Consider the following 19,148-nt stretch of genomic DNA (forward strand, 5'->3'; position numbering starts at 1 on the left):
TTTTTCTAAGCAGTGAAAAGCATCAAAGTAAAGCTACCCTGAGGACACAAAGCAGCTGTCGTGCTGAAGCATTGCAAAGTAGGTGGGCCACACTGCTGAACCTCATTCTTGATCTATTGTCAAGGTGAAATTTAGTCATGACACAAACAGCTAGGAAAGCTACCCATTAGGGGTGAGTTCATTAGAAAACAGGAGTAGAGTGATATATAGCATAACTTGCTCTGACTCTGATATTCATTAGTGTGCAAAAAGAGTATAGCACACACAGCAAGGGAGCCAAAGGGATGCATGCACAGAGATGGAAAGGGCTCCCTTTCCTGTTCTATTAGTTGTTTTCCCCACTACCCTCTTTTGTAGGCACAACTGGCATTTTAAAAGTTTGCACACGTCTGAATGTTAAATCAGTTCAAAATGCTCAGTTTTACCATTTGCACCTTTTTTGTGACTCACATCTTTTAAGGCACTCCTCAGTCGCACCTTACTACTTCCATGGGAATCAAACGCTTTTCTTCTGGGCTGTACTGGCCCCATATCCTCTTCCTGGCAGGGGCCAAACACAGAGGCTCAGGAAGGGCACAAATACAGCAAATACCAAGGGAGGCACCTCTTTAGCTCCCTCTTCTCACTTCTGATGATCAAAACTCAGTCTCCGCAAGTCTCAGGCCACTCAGTGATGGGAAGATTATGTTTAATAGACCTTGATGAATCTTCCTTCCATTAACTTATCCAACAAACTCTTCAACCCACTGATCTTTTTCATACCTAAAACATTGTGGGGCAAAGAGTTCCACAGGTGAAATACAACTCATGTTAAAAAAAAGCATTTCCTTATGCTTGTTTTAAACCATATCTCAATGTCATTGTAATTGTATTTACAATTACAAGTCTAAGTCTCTCACAAAGCTTTCACCAGGTCATTTTGCTAATGACCAGAGGGTAGCCAGAACTAAGTCTGTGGATGTGGAATGAGTACCTTAGGTAGATGCTGGAGCCCACCAGCTTCCTGATGCCCTTTGCCACTCTCAGCTACCACATTTCACAGTGTCCCCAAGGGAGAAAAGGGGAAAGCTCCTCACAAGCAGAAAATTCACACAGGACTCAGTACATCCTTTGGCTACAGAGACTTTCTAAGGGTTTTTCAGTGGTTTTGTACAGCAGTGGATGTCTGTGCGAATGTGATGCCTCTCAGCCCTGTACTCCCCTGCTGACCACCAACTCCCAGGCAGATGCTGGTGCGGGGATCTTTGCAGGGCAGCTGAAGGAGAGAGCTCTCTAGACTGTGCAAGCAAGTGGAGGGTACAGCTGTGGGCAGAGCGTGTATGGCAGGATCCCTCTGGACATCGAATCCCCTGCAATGACCTCAAATGCCCTTTTCCATAAAAAGGCAGGGGGGAAGGGAAGGGGAACAAGGGAGAAAGGAAGAGATAAGCTGCACTACTATACAAAGAATGTGGCTAGGAAGAAATGAAAGCTTATTAAAAGCTGTAATTAAAGTTGTACACTTGTGTAATCAAAGTCAGTAACAAGGAGACTCCAGTTGATCAAAGATTAACAGCTCTTTCCACAAACACTTGAGCTAGTGCAGAGCTATGTCAAATTCCTCCAGTATTAAGCCAGGGATGCTCACTAACTCCATGGAGTTTACTGGAAGGAAGAGCACAGCTGTGTGACAACAAACTGCCATAACTGCTTAGGTTTTCCTTATGCCAAAAATCACCTCAGTCATCAGAATATGCACACCACAAAGCACTCATATTAACAGTACCTCTCAGCAACCCAGATTTAGGATCTGATGGGAGATTATTTCAGTTTCTGCCTTCTTTTAAGACTGAAAATAACTATAAATCTTAGAATGTTAAATATTTGGCTTTAAATCACACTATCAAGTACAGTGTAAGATTAAATTTCAGATTTTTTTAAGAGGGAGAAAAGACATTTTGAGATCCTCATGACAAAGAAGCAACTAAGCTATTAGGTCAAAATCATTCTTGGCAAAATCTTGTAGTCTAGTTGTTTCATTACATTTATTTTAAAGATTTTAAATATGTATTTTATGCCTTATAGAAAAAAAATCATTTAGGAGAAGCATTTAGTCACCTCCATACTTTAAAAAAGCTTGCCTTGGCTCCATTACAGCAAGCATGATCAAAAAAATGCAGTCCCCTAAGTATTCACTGGAAAGTTATTCAGACACTGAGACCTTAAGGAATTGCTCTGACTTCAATTATAAATTTTTTTTAACGTGACAAATAATCAAATATAGGAAAGTAAAGAAAGAGTATTTCCTTATGACACTCATATCTCAGTGGTAAACAGCTTCCTTGCAATTACTTTTGTGTGGCTGGTTGTTTTGTTTTACCATTAGTATTTACTGGAGGGATTCTGACTTGTTCCAAATTTCAGTTAGTTTTTTTTTTTAAGGAACTTTCTTTGTTTTCAGTGCTACATATTTAAGCAGAGCATATTTTATCTTATACAAGCAATACAGAAAATACTATTAGAATCAGGGCAAAAAAAGAAAAGTACAGTCCTATTGTGTTCATCTCTGTGGAATCAGAGAGGTGGGACAAATCCCAGTCCCCTCCTAGTAGGTTTACAATGGAGCTGGAGAACAGACAAGGGTGGGAATAAGACTGAGAGCACACAAGCTCAAATGAAACTCAAACAGTTTGAGTTTGAGCAAGTGAGGTACAAGAGGAGGAAAAAAAAGAATGGACAACATTAATAGTAAAAAGTGTATCGTATGTCAGAAAAAGATTAACTATCTGATGCTACATGCTTCATAGTTTTCTCAAAGTGTGTTGCTATGGCAGGCTTACACTTCATCTCCTGAAAAACTATGGGTAAAAACTATGGGGAATTTCTGCATTATTTTTATGAAAAGTATGTATGAGTCAGTGCTGTGCTGTGACTGACTGCAGGGGTCAATTCTTCCCTTTGGACATGAGAGTGAAAGGTCACAAAGACTTGTCTAAATTGATATTAATGACACAAAATCATCAGCATATGTGCAGATTTCAAAGATGCTGGGGGAAAAAACCCAAGGAGGAGACATGAACAACTGCTGGTAAAGGAAGGCAAATCGTACTGAAGGCAGCACAACTGGAAATACAGATTACAGTTGTCAGCACACTGCAAAAAGCAAAGAGCACTTCAGTGCAGAGCCACAGGTGAAATCCCAGATGTTTGGAACAGGCATGCCAGCAACACTGCTGGCATACACGCAAGCTTTGGACTTACATTCCAGCCCACAGACACTAAAATAACCCCATTCTGGCTGACTAATAAAAGCTCCCTGACTTGGAAAAGACAACCTATGGTTTTACAAACCTCTGCAAAGCTGCATAGGAGGAGTAAATATTTAGTAAGAGTTAGGGGCTCTTTATTGGTGAAAAAAGGTAGGATTGAAACTAAACAGCAGGCTCAGAGCAGTGGAAGCTCAGTGTGAATGGGGAGATGAGCACTCTGAAAGCACCATCAGCCCTGTAGGTGCTGGGACAGTGATGTGAGGCTGGTGGAAATCTTTGCAGCCTTGCAGGTAGTCATTGGCATGACAGTAAGCACCAGCATGGAAGATTGGACCTGTGACTTTCTGAGGTCACTGTCCTTTTAAATGTGAAGAAACTGAAGTTTTCTATCGTGGAATCAGGTCAGGTAATAGTGAGGTCAGTGAAGAACAACTCTTTCCTTCTCTCAACCTTTGCCTGCCTGCTCTAACCAGATAATAAGATTTCTGAGCAGACTCCAACTTACTACTTTTCTATACAGTACCTAGTGCCATGACTCCTCTGTCTAAGCATGCAAAAAATGAAGAAAAAAAAAAAAGAACCTGCCTGGTTTATGATGTTCATTTCTGTGCTGACAAGGGATCCTGATGGGCCCCTGAAAGAAGTGGAGCAGCTTTCCACCACTACTTCCCAGCCCATCCTGCAAACTCACAGATATTTGAGTGCACTACACCTTTTACAAAAGCTACAAAATGGGTAGAATCTAGCACAAGCCCTTCTGCAATGCCTAACACATTTCAGGTTAGGATCCAGAGAAGGTGAGCACTCACTGAAGACATATAACCAGCCAAGTTCAGCCATGATTACAGGTCCACACCACTCCGGGAAAACTTATATAACAAAGAACCAGTTCTCCTTAGATGCAGCTCTTAAATTTCCACCAGATCCTCTGAATTTGAATCCATATTTTCTCCAGTTCCTGAGACCAGGCCTCTTTCTAGTCATTTCCCTCTAAAACCTTCTCACTACATGACTAGGCAAGTAAAAAGCTGATAGCACAGACAGAAATGACTAGTCATATAATAGAAAGGAGCAGACTTTTCCTTTTGTTTGCAATGGTCCCCAGCATTCATCAAAAATGTGAAACTTGTTTTCCTTAAGACCCATGGAGTTTTTGTTTACTGTGTGTTTAGACTCTAATCTTATATTTTAGATAATTTGACACTATGAGGAACACTGAGGACAACTGAAAAAGACATCTTAAATCAGAATTTGCTCTTCAGCAGCACTACCATCCAGTTTCAAACTGGACAAGATCTGAGAAGTGGTGTGAAAGAAATAATGCATTGTAGCTTCAGAAAATATTTTTCAAACTCCTTTTGGAGGCATTCATGAACGAGTCTGAAAATGAAGCATCAGTGGGGTCTCAGGCCTTCTCACAAAGTTGAATAGAAACTAAAAAACCATGCAGGTGCTACCTGAGCTATCACCTGCCTGCAACACTGCAGACCAGCTTGGCCAACCCTATGTCTTGGCAAGTGTTGAGAGAACTGCACTGAGCTGGCTAAACTCACTCCTTTCCAGCAGATCCCAGGAGGCCCCTGACAGGCGTCTCCTCCTTCTCGCCATGAGCCATGACATGAAGAATGCCACGGGCTCAATTCTTCAACCATTTCTATTTAATATCTATGCAAAACCTCCAGGGAATATGATAAAGTATACAGGCAGTAATGCCAGCCACTACATTGATGAGACAAAGCTTTATGTGTCCTTTTCCCACTCATGCCCACAGTACTCTCCCAAATCTCTCAGTGTTGAAAGCAAGGGCAGCATGCCTGGCAAAGGCTAAAGTAAGAAGAGGTCAGAGTGAGGCTGGCTGGAAGTGGGAAACATTACATGCACTAATGTTGTTAATGATCCAAAGACAGACATTAATGTGGGAAATCGAATAGACACAATCAGCAAAAGGCCCTTCCTCTCCAGTCAGCATAATTCTCTTCTCAAGCTGTGGCCTAGCCATGCTCATGTGTGTTTCTCCAATCTGGGCTGGCCTACTCTCACTCTCTACCTTAGCCTAGATAAGCAACGAAGACAGAGCAAGTTGCAAAACTGTTGTACTCACTCTATCACAACACAAGCCAAAGAAGTCCATAGTCCCCCACCTTTCCTCATGCCTTTTCCTCATAGACTCTGAAACACCCTTGACTTTCATGAAGGGCACAGTGAACTAAGTTCAAGCTTTCATGCTGCTTGAACATATGCTTCTCCTTTCTAGACCCAGATGCAACTGGAAACCTGTGCTTAACAGAGCCCAGTATCACCAGAATCTTGCAGCATCTTTGGACAGCAAACCCCCAGCTCCAGAGTATTGTCCCAGAAGAGATAAAGCATTCTGCTCTGCTCCTCACATTACATTGCAAGATGCTAACACAACATTCATCAAAAGATCCAAGCAAAAGAAAATGACACATGCAAGAGTGTCAGACCACTATTAAGCATTAAACAGCAAAGGCCTGGCTGGGCGCCTCCTTTGGCTGTACTCTCCGGAATTTCTAGTCTTTAAGCAGTTCCTAAATGCTACAAGCATGCACCTTTTGCAACTGCAGAAAGGTAGGACATAGAGACTCAAGAGAAATACAGAATGGCTTTCCTGATGTTAAGTGAAGCGTAACAAATTGTTCAAAATCCTACCACAAACTCCAATGGCAAGCCAGAAAGTCCAGGAATGTGCAGATTCAGTTTTCTCATAGTGGTCAGTTGCATCTGTCCCTGCACAACATTTTCTAATGATGTAAGGGGTGTGAGCATAAGCAAAGGCAAAACAGGATTTCCAGATGTGCTACAGAATGACTCAAACTTTCTGGGCTTTCAGTTTTTTAACATAAACTTGGCAGCTTTCTAAAGGCCCACAAACACATGCCTATCCTAGACTCTCTAAGAGCCAGCTTGAGGCAGCTATTTCATTTCTATACATATTGAATAATTTCAACTTATGGACAACAAGCCTGGGAGTCAGAATAAAAAATGTCTAGCAGGACTGTTTCAGTAGTAGGTAGACTACACAAATCTGAACGCAAAGTAGTACACAGATGCAAGCAGAGACAGTGTTACCGGAGCAGCAGTGATCAGAGGGTAAAGGGAAGAAAAGGCTTGCCAGGAGAGCTAATGCCTTTCATTGGAAGAACTCATACAGGCAAGTCAAAATAGACAAACTTCAAGCATTTGTTCAAAGTACTGTGGTAGGTGCATAAACTGCATGCAATGCAAGAGATTAGAAACCATCAGAGAGCTGATGACAAGTTCCTGAATCAGCACTGGCACAGCCCAGACATTACAGCAGTCAAGAAGGTGACCTGAGCCATGAGTCTAGGTTGAATCCCAGATCAGTATAAAAGCAATGTGATGTTTTTCGGCACCCTCCTCCAAGCACCCAGCATTAGCCCATCCCTTATACAGAAGGGCAAAGGAATCCCCTTTGGTCAGATATTTATCAGCAGATTTCACCTGGTGGGTTGGAAATCCCTGCTGGGTATTTGTGTCCAGAATTGACACTGCTTGAATCATGGTGTGATGCTGATTCATAGCAGAGAACACAGCCTCGTAGAGTGAGCTACATTCACTACTCTGAAAACAGACTTAGGCTGTAATTTAATCCAGTGTGAAATTACAGGTATCATCTCATGCAAAAAGTCTGTCTTTGAAGAAAAATTACAAAAGGTAGGCTTAACTTAAAATCTGAAAAAAATCAATCTGATTAACCCATCCTCACAGGTATTGTAGAAGTATAAAAGCTCTACCGGCCTTTCCATTTAAAGAAGAGAAACAGCAGCACAAGTTAATACTGCCAAGAAGAGTGTGGTACATGATGGTATTTTGTCAACAAAAATCTAGCTTTCAGGATCAAGATCTGCTGCCGTTTTGTGCAGGAACAAGGACCAGAGCTGGAGGTGCTTCTCTTCCTGCAGCTGTGCATGGCCCCGGTCAAGGTCTGCAGCAACATTCCCAGCTCTCAAAGCCAAGAGAGTAGGATCACAGTGCCCATCTCATTCAGCTGTTAACATGCAGAGTTGTTGGCTAGATACAACAGGTACAAGATGATGTGTGCTTATGAAATTGGGTATTTCAGAAGATTAAGTTATTGGCCCCATTTAAATATACTGGACTTTGAACAATCATACTATGGCGCATGTGGCAATTTGTCCACATCTCCTCTTACTTCTCTTTCATTCCCATTGTGAGGTATCAGCAGCAGTTTCCATGCCATACACCAGGCTACCTAAGGTGTTTCCAGGGACGGGCATTGCATATAATCTCTATTAGACTCAGCGCAGTGACCAATTACGTTAATCTCAGAGGCAGATTCCTTGGGGATATCTCAGAGCATCTATCCTTTCCCAGGCCAGGGTTTCTGTTTTAAAGAGATGCAGCCACATCCAATTAAATGAACAACAGGTGTGAAAGGTAATAACCCGGAGTTTTTTTGTATCTGAAGACAGCAGTCAAAATTCAGCTTGGTCCTAACCTCCCCCAAAAGGTCAGAAATTCTCTCCAATTACTAAAGGAATGAACTAATGAAAACTTCAGCAACAGTATTAGATTGGACGTGACAACATCCAAGGGATTTTTTATATATATTTTTAAAGAAGCAACTCAAGCTGCTAGGGCTTGGGGTCACCAGAATTCTGTTTGGCTTAGTGCAACCATAGTCTTAGGGGCCAGATGTAGACAAAGACAAAGTCTATCCATTCAGCTCCCACGGTTCTGATTTCCCACAGTGGACCTATCTTTTGCATTCCTAGTAAAAACCATAATCTATCACCCAAGCACCAGGAAGACAGCAAACCAGAGTTCTACAAATTACTCCGCCATGACTGCCTTTGTAGCTTTAACAGTTCCCCTGCAGAACACAGGAAGACCCTACATTTACTCACTAATAAATCGTGTGCATTACTTCAAGCACTGTCTGTACAAAAAAGATGCTCAGATCATGAACAGAAATCCTCTCCTGGCTCTAGTTCTGCTAGCTAAAAATATCACCCATTCCCCTCCTACCCTGCTGCTTTTCACTGCTTGTCTCCTACAGCTTACTGCTCCCACACCTCCTGCCAGTAGCAATACTTGCGTGAGTGCTCCCTGATTCAGTTCAGGCAAGGCCATTTGATCTGTTTGAGCAAACCCAGATGACATTGCCTGGAGGAGTTGACAGCGAGCTCACAAAACCCCTTCTGCCACCAGAGGTAGTCTCCAGCAGTACAACCAGCTTGGGTTAGTCTTCAAATAGCACACTTGTTTGTTTGCAATGGGGCAAAGTCTGTTCACACCATCAGTGGTGACAGCTAGGTCACTCAGTCAGCACAGCCTTCTGGGAGACACAGTGTATGCAAATGGAAGGAGTTTTTCCCTACCACCACTTTTACATCATTCGCCCAAATCACATCAGCTAAGCTGACGAGAGCATTCCTTTTCATGTGTCTCTAAGCATCTCATCTTTCATGAAGCCATGTATCTCCATCAGAGCTCAACAGGCAGCAAGATGCCAGGAAAGACCACGGAGGTTTTGCATGCTTTAAGCCGTGTCAGAGTCACAACAGTCCAAGCTCTACAGCACAGTCCTGGTCTGAATGACCTTTGTTAGCCAGCCCTCTTGGAAGTTCTCAGGCTGGGATTTCCCCTGCACCTTGTGCAGTTACATAGTAGAAAAATATACAGTGTCATTCAATCCAGATGGCACAATTTAAAGGAGATTAAAATAAACATGCAAGTAGAAAAGTAGTACAAATGTTCTTAAATGGCAGGCAAGCTTCCCCACCACACCAAACTGTAATTGCATTAAAATTTTAGGTACTTCCTGTCCTTTGACTAGAAAGAGTTAGTGAGCTCACATTTTTCTGCTGACTTTTCTCTTTTGTAGGAACCTGGTTTCTCCTGCTGCAAAGGAAATCCCGCTACAGGAAGCAATCCATTTTGCTCAGGTGAAAATGATTAGACAAGTAGCAAAGTAGAGATTTATATAGATCTAACATAAAACCACATAATTATTAGAGTTTACTTTGCCTCTGAGGTCAGCTATGGAAAAAAAATCAGCTAGAGCCAATACTTTAAAGATAAAGTTACTAATCTTGAATGGGTAGTACTTTCAGTTCCTCAGTCACAATACATATAACAAACAGAATACACATGTAAGAAAATACAAAAATCTACTCTACCCAGTCAGTAATTATCAACCCCAGAAAACACCACAGGAAAACATATTTTCTGTTCTTTACAAAGTCATCTCAAGCCTAGATAAATAAGATTGTGTTTCTTTGAGTTATTACTTCTCTTGAATACATAGGAACAATCATTCTGTTACTTGTATAAATCTACTGACCTCAGCAGATGTACAGCAGGGACATACTTGACTCACACCACATAGGGGAATTCCCAAGAGGACTGTGAGTTAGATTTCCTTTTCTCACCTCCTTCCTCCAGCTCTACCCACAAATGGAAGTAGGGCAGATTATGGGCATTCCTCTGCTGAGGCAATGTTATCAATCCTCAAAAAAGGAACAATAAGAGTTAGAAGAGGTGAAACAGATGCATCCAACACATCATCTCACAGGTTCCTCAGCATAAAGAGTGCCCTGTATTGAGATCAAACTGGAACTAACTTGAAGGTCTAGGCACAGGATCTTCTGCAACTGGAACACATCCCGTGGGAACAGAGAAAACTCTCATTGTAAATATTCACATTTAACTCTGAGGAGTGATGTTTCGAACACCTGTGCCCTTGTTTCTGTAGTTACTTAGGAAGCACATAAGAGGAACTCCTTAATAAAGTCAAGAAAAAATGCTTGCCAAAACTTGCTTTCAGAAACTCAAATATCTGATGGTTGTTCCCCTACATATTGACTTTCCTTGCACCTGTTTTTCTTCTGGCTTGCTTCCTGTTCACAGCACCACCTTAATTCAAGTATCAGATTGAGGTGGCTATTACTGTAGAACAGTTAAAGGAAACAGAAAAGCCTTGTAATTCACTTAACAATTAGCAAAGTTTACAAAAGTGTGTTGCTGCAATTATCTCTGCAAAATAAAGATCCTTTCTTCTGCTCAAGCAGCTTACTCTTTTGGCAGGTTTCACTATTCTGAAAGACTCCAGTTGTTTAATGCATACCCCCATCATGTTAGGGCAGACTTTGGATGTATCTTTAGCCCTATGTGTTCACTGAGGTCTTCAAATACTCATGATGAAACCCTGCCTGTGACCAAGCATCAGGTCCCAGTTCAGCACAGCACATTATTGAGTGTGCAGGTCTCCTTCAATTCAAAATTAGGCAGATATTTGAATGTCTTGCTGAACAGAGATGGCAGCTGAACAGACAGACCATGCTTCAGTGCACTTTTAGAATGAGGTCTCAGAAGCAGGTACACGTGGGCAAGGCTGTTCAGGTCAGTTTATCATGTTTTCCCAGCTGGAACTAGCCAGAGCTAACACATTGCTTCCATTTTCTTTCTGGGATGTAATACACTGCAGTAGTTAAAGCTACAGGTCACAAAAGTGTAATCTGGGGATCAGGAGACAGTCATTAATCAATCAACTGGTCAAAATAGGAGCTGGGTAGATATCATTATCTCTGTATTACAGATGAGACACAGAGAGTTTGCATAACGAAGCCATAAAGGAAGAGAAGTCACTTTTCTTATTTCCCAGTTTTGCTCCATCTTTTCTTCTGAAATCTGTTTTCTCACTCTGCAAGACTTCCTTCCCCAACTGCCATCTAGCAATTTTCTTGATTCAGAGACAAAGCTGACTCCATGTCATTCTGAAAGCTTGTTGAACTTCTTCTATAGAAAAATCAGTTAAAGAAATACAAGAGTAACCTTTTTTCTCTTCATATATCCTGTAAAAGCTACCTGAACACTGCAGTGGCAGTGACAATGACAATGACAAGCACAGACAACGACTAAACAAGAATTTGGACATGGAACTAAACTGCATACTGAATCTCCACTTGTCTGCACTCTAATTAGTACAGAATGGAGACAACTATCACAGTGGTCTATAAACAGGATGAGAAAAAGATTGACAAGTAACTGAAGGAAAAGAACTGAGGGAGTCAACTGTCAGAGCAAGGAGAGGTTGCAGAAAAAGAGAGAGAGAGAGGTTAGCCCATTGCCCTGGAGTAATGGCTAGCCTTTAACACATGGCCTCTGCTCCTGTCACTATTTCTTCTTGGACAGGTTATCTCAGGAATTTATGCTTTCCAATAATTACCTTTCAGAGGGCTCTCACTTATCTTGCAAGAGGAATCCAACAGTAACCTGACCTGCATTGCTCATGCAATCACCATCCACCCCCTCTAACCTTTCATCCCATCTCTCAAAGCAAAAGCAAGCAGTTCTTCCCAGACTTCCATTGCTGCATCAGCAGCAGTTGATAAAACTGGTTGGTGAATTTGATAAAAGTAAGAGTTTTAATGCTTAATGTTACACAAGCATGGATGAGCTTGCAGGCAAAAGCAGTAAAATATTACTAGCAGGTTAAAATATCTCCTGTAGGAATGTTATATTATCCAGAACTGAAGATGAACAGTGGTCTTGCACCACCATAAGAAGCATTTCCACCTGAGAGTAAGTTTTATTATTTTACTGCAGCAGATCTCAGAGCCAGTCAACATTGGCTTTAATAAATTTTGGGAGTTGCAGGACCCTCTAATTAAACTCTCTTCCTGTTACTGTCCCAATCTACCTTTCTTCCACTATGTGAATTGCTTTTCTCCTCGAAACATCAGTGCCAAATGGAAGCTTTTGCTTTTGGCATTCTCTCCAAAGCCATTTCAGATGAATTTGTCCATCTTTGCTAAAGTATATGTCATTACACTCAGTGTAATTATACTCCCATTCATGCTCTGATCAAGGCCCTCTCAGGTTGGCTTTTTGTGTAAGAGACTCCATTACATCCAATACAAGCTGATGGGCACCAATTTATTCCCATTACCACAGCTAGGACAAGGAGAAGGATTCTTATTTTCTATTCTGGATGTAATGAGACATCTCTTCAGTCAGTCAGTAGTGATAAGGAAATACTTTATTATCAAGTCCTGAGAAAATATCGGTTCTTGACACAAGGAATAAAAAGTCATATAACATTTAACATGGGACCCTGTCATCAGTCCAAAACATATGGTCAGGGCACATGAACCATCAAATCTCTGTTCCAGCATGGATTTCCCTCAAATGGGCTTAGAGCCACTTCGGATAGATACCCTGAGGAGTCTCTATTTCTTTTTCCTACACTGGCTACACAACTAACTTCAGCCTGGGAGAATGTCCATGCATCACTTTGACTGCATTATTTTAAAGGAGTCACATATTGCATTCAGACCCGTGAGAACTTTGGACAAATGCACACACTCTCACAGGCATTCCCATGCTCCCATCTGAACAGGATGGCACCACAAGAAAGAGTTTGATGTGGGGAGAGAATGAGAGAGGAGGGCAAGAGAAAGCTGCTCTTCCTTCATTAAACTTCAATAGGTGTCTAGGCCCAGCAATGCTGCACTACAGTTTGGATTTATGTTCCCCAATTAAGACAATTCACAGTATAAAGTTTTCTCTTTCTGTTTTGAAGGGGGAGGAAGAGGAGAAAAACCACATTCCAAGCATTTGGCACAACAAACTTCCCCAGCTATCCTCTGGGAACAAAAAGGGAGGGGGAAAAAAGGCTTGTCACCACACAATTTAAAATAACCCGTCTTTGCTGGCTCCACTCTGTCTCAAGGGTAGATCCAAGTCTTAGCCCCCACCCATTAGGGCTGCAGGCCCAAAACACTTGACATTCATCGGGAGAAGCGAAACAGCTACAAGGCAATGGAAGGGAAAAAGGAAGAGTCCCTCCATGAGCAGGAGTTGAGAAGGGAAGAAAATTAAAGGATCTGCAAGAAGGTCACATTTTAAGGAGAGTACAGAAGTCTTCTGCTTCCAAGTACCATCATACACAGATGAATCATCTTGGTGTAGTTGCGACTGAGCACAGAGCAGCCTCCTCTGTCCTCTGGAGGGGACAGGTCTCCATTGTGATTAGCTTAGGAACTGTGATTATTTGACAGTAGCACTGTTGGTTCTATCACATGTGCAACAGAACGATGATCTCCTTCCTCTCCAAACTGTCACCTCTGCTCCCCAAAGAGAACCACAAGCCACATGCATCAAATGCTAAAAAAATCTCATCTTTGGTGAAAGCTACAAAAGAAAAACCCTTCAGAAATTCTTTGGAGTTTTTGTGGAATATAACACTAGACAGTTACACACTAAATCTTTCTCAGCATAAAGAGAAAAACTAGGACACAGCACCATGTCACTCAGTGAAACACAGGCCATTTTTTTTCAGAAGACGGAAAACAATTTAATGTATTACATAGCTCAACAATGCTCAACTTGAGTTCCTTGAAACATCACATGTGAGCCTTTCTGCTCAGCAAACAAGAAGGCTTAGCCAATACTTAAAAGAACTAGAGATTGGTCTTTAATCTTTGATGTAGTCAAAGAGAGAAGCAAAAAGATGGAGAGATGGAAAGCAACTCCTCTCACCAGCAGTCAGGAAGAAAACACAATTGCAGAGTTCTACAAACTAATCATGGTGTGATGATCTCACACTTCACTAAAGCATCTTCTCACAGTTTACCATCAATATGCAACAATGACGACAATGCATCAAAAACAGCATATCACAGCACAGAATCTGGTTACCACACCATGGTGATTATGTCCCTCCCTCTCAGTCCATTCAAGAACCAAACTTCTCAGGTTTGACTATCACTGATCTGTAGTGTTGCCTATACACAGATTGCATGTATTTACAAATGAATCACTGCCACATGGATTCTTGGTATTAAGGCTTCCATGAATGACTTTGAATACTTTACTTTGGAGGATCTATAGGAACTCACGTGGTTTTTGAATACAAAGAATACTTGGTGTTTATTTGGCATTTTAGGTGTTTAGATACAGCCCCTTCCAGGTCGTTCTTTTTGTGGGGGTAGTGGAGAGCTGGGGGATCTCTTATCTTGATTTTCATGTGACTTCTTGCCAGAAAGAAGTTCAATTATAAGAAAATTATACATTTATATATTCATGGCTCTCTTATACCCCTTCTTCTGGTCTAGCAAGCCAGAAGACTGAAGGAAGATGGGGAAGTACAAGCACAGAGCATGCTAAAGGAAAATGAACCGTCAGTATAAAGCCAGCTGATAAACAGCTGGCAGCTGTGTCTTCAGCCAGCATCATCTTAGATGAAATTATGTCTGTTCCTACTAAGTAGCTCCTACTCCATTTTATCCTTCATAAGTTTGTCCATCAGCTGATGAGGTTTCCAGTTTTGTGTGGTGCATCCAAAAGTGGGGAAACAGCTGGAAACTGCTGCAGCATCTGGCAAGCATCTGTGGTAAAAATTCCTAGAGGATTTTGACGTGATAGCCAGTATGGCTGTAATTTACTATAGGTTGACAGGGTTTTGAGATTGTTTTTAATATCCCAAATCTGACACTTTTCAGAATCTTTATGCTGCATGCTTCTGCTTAGGTTTGTTTGCTTCTCTGTTTTTTGTTAATTCTACCTTTATATAGAGAAAATCTTGATAAAATACTAGAGAAGAATCCCAGAACACATGATTCTGCAGAAAGAAGAGGGTCAAGTCCTAACAATATCTGCTTTTTAGAGAGTTGTTGGTGTTCAAAAAATGGTGGTGAAAATACAGTTTGTTTCTGTAATTATCTGCTTCCTTCAGGGTTGTATGTTCTATGGTCACTTGAGGAACATGTTTATATTATGTCCTGAAGGATCAAACTGGCTACTGCAATAATATCTTTCCATGTGATTCCAGCTGTCAGTACATTTGAGTAGAAGAACAGTACAAAAATTAAAAAAAAGGTGAAAGCACAAAAAATACTATTTGCTTTTGTAAAACATTTAATATCATAGCAGCAGGTAAATTATGACAAATTACAATTTAACTTCAGTCTGGATTTATGGCCTGAATCTGAACTTTAGAAACATCATTTCTCCGGGCCATCGTACACTTGGTGGTCATTAAAGTTTGCACAGACTGAGCACTCTGTTTCTGTTTCTCCTAGATTTACACACACTTTGCTAAGGTAAAAAGACACACAAGATGGAAGAAGAATGAGGCCACAGCTTCGGTGTTGGTATTTGCCTATGTAATGAGGGATTTGTTCAAAGACCACTTGGTTGAAAAGACAGGTATCAATCCAAATCAGTCCAGTGGGGAAACTTTTAATCATGGTTCCCACTGAACAAAACAGCAATACCATTGGGAATGACAAATTTGAATAAGTAAGGAAAGATGGCAAGAAAAGACTGAAAACAGAGCAGTAAATGGAACAGCACACAGCAGGGACTGTGTGTCTTTGAACAACAAAGGACTGGAAATGACAAACTGAAAAAAAAGAGCCCAGTCTCCAGCAACCCCAGAAAATTATGTACAAAGCATTTAGCATATAGAGGTCCACCAAAACAGGGTAAAAATTCTCAGTATTCTAAAAAAAAAAAAAAAAAAAAAGACCAGGTGTCTCAAGTACTATAGTCTGTCCCAGAAAGAGAAAATTGGCATCACCAGTGTTCCAGGGCATGCACATTTCCAGGGGATTTGTGGGATGAATGTGCTTAGATCATCTCAGGAGGTGATCTATGTCCCATGCTACAGAGAAAAGCAAAGAAGGAGACCAAGAAGACAGTAGATGACAAAGCATCTCTAGGACATCTAGGACTGTGGACTCCTATCCATCCTTCTTTTCATATTACAATGCATACAAGGGATGATCAGGTTTTAAAAATGTATATAAAGGCCCATTCCAAATGCTAGACCTGAAACATCATGGTAGAGGGAAGCAAGAAAAGTCAGGCACAACTCCACATCTCCCCAGATTTAGGAGCTTTACTATGTATTATTTGATTGAATCTTTAGCAATAGGTTCCATCTTGAACTTGAAATTCAGGTGCATCTCCCATTTTAACTAGAAAAGTAGGCAGGAAGGGGATTAAGTCCAAATTCAAGAAGCTTAATCCCTGACTTATGGGAAAGAAGACTTTTTTTATCCTGATATTCCCATATTTTTTCCTGTATTCCAGCTACCACCCACACCTGGTATTTCACAGAATCACAGAATGATTTGGGTCAGAAAGGATCTTAAAGATCGTCTTGTTCCAACCCCCTGCCATGGGTAGGAACACCTTCCACTAAACCAGGTTATCTTCATGTTTTCCTCTTTCAAAGCAGTGAAGTATTTACAACATTTCCAAAATCAAACCACTCAAAAGATCATAAGTTGGGTCCTGTTTCCAAACTGGTAGATTGCTTTAGGTGTAAATATTTCTACAGCCAACAGAGACAGAAATGTCAGCAGTAAAACTGGAATTTTCATGCAGTCCCCAGATTGTAGGAGCTGGAGTTGCTAAGTAAGTAACATATTTTGAAAGCATTTATAAAATCACTGTCAAATGCCTAGAGAATAAAACCAGAATAATACTACTGTGTTAGACCCTAGCACACATCTTAGCAAAAACTGGCAATTTGAGTTGAGGGAAACCTCTTTCTCCACCAGCAAGATTTCTCTCAATTACACCAATTCTAACTACAGTCTGGTTTTCTCTTGTGAAGAAAATGCTCTTCTAGAAGAGGACTGAATCAATTCCTGTATACTTCAGAGTACTTTTCACTTACATTAGTGCAAAAGGAGAATCAGGACACTTTGTACTATTCCTATAGCTCTGTAACAGCAGAGGACGTTTTAGAGGGAATGACTAGACTTTCAAAATGGTGTATTGAAGGAGACAGTTTAGGCTACTAAAATTCATTAATCATTCCAAAGGTAATTCTCATAATTTAACTTGTTTGTTAATTGTTTTACCTTCACAGACTATGAAACTTAAAAGTTTGCAATCTGTTGCAGTCCCTGGAGTTTGATTCCGTGTTGAATAAACCAGAAAAATAAACAATGGGCAGAGATTGAGGCAGCACCAGGAACCCTTCCTGTACTTTTTTCACCCCACTTTTATTCAGTCATGATCCCCCAAAACTGGCTGATGAAGTAGAAGTGTCAGGACTCAGCAGAAGTCCCATCTCACTACACCCTCCAATGACTTCCCCATAGCTACAGAGTCAAGATGGGATATTAAAATGGTTGCTCTTTTTTGAACAAAAATGGCTTCTCAATTTAGATCACAAACATATCTTTGATTTGCCTTCTTCCTTTCTTGAAATCTCCCAGGTAAAGGGTCTGAAAACATGAGTCATTCCTAACAGTAAATCTAATTTTTCCCAATTCTACCCCACAGAAAATTCATTGAATACCACAGGGCTAAGCAAGGGTGGACTTTGTCCTACCTTTCTGCTACAGATAGCATTTTACTGTCACTGAGGGAATAAAATAATCATAAGAGCATAATGATAGCATGTGTTTTGCTAGCTGCTGTTCTTCACGTGGGGCAATCACTGGCAATTCTCAGATTTAATCTCTCCCCTTCCCCAACCATGCAGTTGATTACCGCTCTCATTCCCAGTTAAAAATCCTTGATCAGCATAAAGCATATAAAAGAGTCTCTGACCCCAGCTAAGGGAACCACAAGAGATGACATTTGGTTCTTTGAGAGAGGAGTAGATAAAAAGGAAAAATGACAGCTGGAGTCAGGACGAGCTAGTTAGTGGATTGCAGGCCCAGGAGGGTGCAGGGTGGGGGCCCACGAAAGAGAAACAATAAGAGACTGCAGCCAGACTGTTTCCTCTCCTTCCCTAGGTCTCCTTTGAGTCTGTAAGAATGACTGCAGCAGATGTCAGGACCCATGGGGATCACTCCTTTCGCTTTCTTGTTTCTTAAAAAAAAGGTAACTAAAAAATATAAGAAATATTGGAGAAAAAAAATGAACCAATATTTCTGCTTTGACATATGGGAATGAATACAAAGGTGAGCACCACCTTGTAATGACCTGTGGTATGTAAATACGCTTAAGCCAGCAGGGGCAATTTTTCTGGGTCTGGTCCAAGAGGGGCAAACATTTACAGGATCTGACACAGGATTAACCTGTGGTTTCCACTTCAGGATACAAAGGGAAAATACAATAAGCAAGGACAAGGCAAGCAGCAGTTGTGAGGAACATCCCTGTGCTTCTCCAACACACACACCACAGCCAGAGCTGGCTTGCAAACACCCTTGGCGATCGCGTTGGTTCTGGGAACACCCCCAGAAAGCACTCAATATGTGTGCACAGATGCTTGTGTGCTCACACAGGAGTGTGTTTCTCATCATGGTACACCAAACACATGAGATTTCATCCATTTCTGAAACAGTAAATCTCATTCAGCATTACTCAAGACACCAGGCAGAAACCAACAAATATTAGTCAAACGCATTTTAGGCCAGATTCACTGCCACTGGTGTAATTCCCTTGAAGTTCATGGAATTACACCAGAGAGAAAGAGTCTGGATGTTTAATATTTGTGGCTTGCCAAATTGTGCATCTGTGTTGGTTCTTTTGTTTTGGAGACACAGTTCCACAAGTTATCATTATGAGAGAGATTAATTTTTCTTTTAAAAAGATCACATTGTCACAGCACAGGAAGAAGTCCACTTCCATGCACTAAGTCCATTTTACTCCATTCCGCACACCCACAGATGACATCATGCTTTTTCAGATTTGCAAATATGTGAAGGTGTACAGACACTGATGATTTTAAAGGCTTCATAGTAGAAGTCGCTTCCTATCACAGAAGAACTTAGTAATGACAAGCCTTCAGATCTTTCCAAGGTTCATGTCAGGCATTTTAAAAGAGACATTCAAGTGAAAACTGTGTGTTTTGGCTTTGTGCATCAGGAACAAGAGGAAGCCTGGGAACTGCAGAAGAGGAGACCAAGTTCTGACCTCCGAACA

General features: G+C 41.2%; 1 protein-coding gene across 10 annotated transcripts in view; it reads right to left on the bottom strand.

Moving 5' to 3' along the window:
* Positions 1-19,148, bottom strand: part of DPF3 (double PHD fingers 3) — a 170,539-nt gene that overhangs the window by 101,422 nt on the left and 49,969 nt on the right. Inside the window, exon 1 of one of the 10 annotated variants that reach the window (XM_051791590.1) lies at positions 9,598-9,763. The exons of the other annotated variants lie outside the window; for them this stretch is intronic. The gene's annotated coding sequence lies outside the window, so the exon portion shown is untranslated. Of the gene's footprint in view, positions 1-9,597; positions 9,764-19,148 lie in introns of those variants that run through there. 10 annotated transcript variants of the gene reach the window in all.

The sequence above is a fragment of the Manacus candei genome, unplaced genomic scaffold, assembly GCF_025592945.1.
Source record: "Manacus candei isolate 608988 ecotype Guabito, Panama unplaced genomic scaffold, ASM2559294v1 h1tg000033l, whole genome shotgun sequence".
Classification (NCBI taxonomy): Eukaryota; Metazoa; Chordata; class Aves; order Passeriformes; family Pipridae; genus Manacus; species Manacus candei.